Source organism: Leptonotus elevatus, chromosome 2, assembly GCF_054856555.1.
Source record: "Leptonotus elevatus isolate MCC_2025b chromosome 2, RoL_Lele_1.0, whole genome shotgun sequence".
Classification (NCBI taxonomy): Eukaryota; Metazoa; Chordata; class Actinopteri; order Syngnathiformes; family Syngnathidae; genus Leptonotus; species Leptonotus elevatus.
This window is the reverse complement of record NC_141240.1, coordinates 26,037,991-26,041,247: the sequence shown is the minus strand read 5'-3', so window position 1 is coordinate 26,041,247 and position 3,257 is coordinate 26,037,991.

Genomic DNA, 3,257 nt, shown 5'->3' with positions numbered 1-3,257 from the left:
AATGCCATGCAAAATGTCTGTCTTTAGCGCCAAAACGGGGCTATCCAAACAGCGGCCCGGGGGCATTGTGGTTCCGGCCAGCAACATTTACTAAAAACAACATTGGCCGGAATGTTCTTTTTAAATTTTTTTTTTTTAAGGAGGGGGAGGTTGTACGTAAAAACTGTGGGTTTAAAAAGTTGGTGGTGTTGCGACACCCACATATCCCATTTATAGCGCTCCTGCCTACTGTGACCAGGAGCGGCAATGACTGGGCCATTTTGACGTGCAATTGTTCTAAAAAACAAAACTGTTCACTGGACAAAATGCCCCACAAATTGAACCAACAATTTCTCACAATAGCCGATATAATGGTCAACAATGGTGCACGCGCGCACCAGGTATAGCCTAGCCTCCATCGACAGGAAGAGTAGCCTGCAGGCATGTTCTAAATATAGCTCACAAGTAATGGGACAACTGATTTCCCATAAATGTTCAATGTTGTATAGTGATCATTTTAGAATGTGAACACTGGCAGATATTTAAACAAAATGTTGTTGTTTTCAATTATATTGTATTATATTATTTATTGTATACTATTATATTTATCTGTTTCCCAATTATTATGGGAAATCATTAACATGCGTGCGGTCAGTGTCCTCACATAAATGAATATTGTTAATTGTTAATAATGGGTACAACCAATATGGATTTTTTTCTTAGTCTGCTAATTCTGAAATTTGGTAGAATAAAATTCAGATAAATCGGCTGCTTAGTTAAAAATAAAATAAAAATAAAATAAAATAAATTTGCTTCCTAAAGAGATTACATCAAATAATTGTAAGCAGTTCCACAGTTAACTATAGGCATATGATTAGATCTTACCTTTGACACCATGCCGGTGTAATTTTTTATGAAATATTAGGTGTTTTGCTGGCTATTTTTCTAATGCGAAAGTAAAACGCCCGGTTCAGTAAAACCCCGCCTCTTCCCGTGTGGTTGCTGCGTCCGTCTCGTCCGAGCCAGCTACAAGCCAAGGAGCGCTGTGTGGCCAAATTGGATGGATGTTCAATTCTTCAATAAACATTTGAAACAAAATGGCTCCTTGCCGCAAGAAATCGCAGTGGAGGAGGAGGGGAGAAAGAAAAGAAGAGAAAAAACAGACAAAATCCTGAGTTTGTCTTGAACCAGAGACCTTACAGGGTGAGCAAGCTCACCACTACATCATTCATTCAGTTAGGTTCAATTCCGCAAAAAGTTTTACTTGTAGTTTACGTAAGTGTCAGCCAGAACCCTTTCTGGGATTTTAAGACAGCCAATTGTCAGTGCACTTTGGCATTGCAAATGTGAAGGATAATTGATTGCTTTGAATTCATTTGGACAGAATGTTTATTGATAAAGGCTGCTTTTGTCACTATCCGATGGAGGTCTCAGAGAAAGTGGGCGTGCGTTTAGCCCGCAGAGGCGGTGCGGGGTCGGGGCTGCACCTAATGACGTCAAAAAGTTCCAACAGCTTGTTTTGTCAGGTTGGGAGGGGCTGGTGCTTGGAGAGCAGAATGGCCTAGAACGATGTTTACCTGTGTGTGCCCCCTTTTCAAAATGGACGACACGTTGCTACGTGAGATGACGTCATCGTGACATCACGCCAACTGCGAGAATAGAGGGGCGAATGGAGGAAAACACCACTTCGGCGATGTTTTTGGTGAGGAATTAGCATTTTAACATGGCTAAAGCTCCAAAAAGTTGATTTTTCACGTTGCAGTCCCTTTAGCACTTACAATAGAGATATGTCGTGCAGACAGAATTGCTTTTTTACAATATTTTGTCCTTGAGTATTCGTTTAACCATACAACAGAGAGGGACAAACTTCAAAAATAGGCATATTTTTCCACCAGTTATTTTCATAGAGGGATGTTTGAATAATGGTATCTTTGTCTCAATAATTTGAAAAAAGGCAGATTTTTTTGTGACAATTTTTGATTATTTTAAAATAGCTAATATTGGCTAATGAAATCTGCCGGGCCCTAATAATACCATCATTAAAGGTAATTTGAGCACATTTTTTAATTCAGTCGTGTACTGGTAGCCTGTCTCATTAATGAGAACCCAAGAAGGAGCTCCAGCTTCTAAAAAGTTGGTGACCCCTGCTGTTAAATACAGTGCTGTTTACAACTATCTAGATTGTTGTATCTCTTTCATTGTGATACTAACAATTAGTAGGGAGTGTGAAAGGTTGTTTGTCGTCAATGTCACATGCCAACCTCGTAGGTACCGCCTCCCAAAGGCACACCTAACTCTCATTCTACAGTCGTTAATTTATTTGGCTGAACCTCCTCTCCCTCTTTTGATTGGCACAGAAGGGTGAGTTTACATTTTTCAGAAAAAAAGCAATATTGACAGTGCCACCAAGATGCAGATCAGAAGTGTCAACAAAATGAGATGAGAAATGCTATGATTCATTTTTTGCACTATGCCATCTTGAACTACCTCAGTTGACTTTTTCAGTGGCAGGCAGAGTACGCCTTGGAGTGGTCACTCCTGTCACAAGGCAGACTAAAAAACATTCACACTTACAATACTCACTCACAATATAGTCTTCAATGAACTTAATGTGCATTTCTTTGGAAGGTAAATGGCAAAATAGACTGAACTTATATTGTCAAAGTAAAGTTGATTGAGAAAAATAATTTAACGGTTACATGTTTAAGTCACACTAAATCTTAATCTCTGCATTTACAAAAATTATTTTTGTCTTTTATATATGAAATGGCCAATGCTCCACTGCTGGAACTGTGAAAACAAATCCCACTTCACCACAGCAAGTCTGCTTTTTGTGTAATTTCTTGTGTTATATATTGGCAGTCCAATCTGTCCACCCTTTTTTTAGTTTAGCCACTAGGTAGGCCTGTAAAATGAACTTTTATGTGTTATATAGAGTAGACGAGTCACATACATTGATATATAACCCGCTTAGGCTGTCAAGCTGTTATTTTTAGGCTCACTCACACAGCATGTATACGGACAAATGTAAGGATGGTTTGCCAGCACTCGGCTGACTGCTATCCTGTTCCACTCAGGTGGCCAACGTTCATTGCAGCACATGCATGGGTGGCCCTGATGCTATGACAGCTGCTTCCACGCAATGCTCCTTTAGATACCTCACTGTGTGTAGCCGTGCAGCATTCTTCTGATGCAGTTTTTATGCTCTTGTCTCACTGTGAATTTGATTTAGTAAACATTCGGTCTATTGCTTCTCAGCCCACGCCTCCTCCACATCA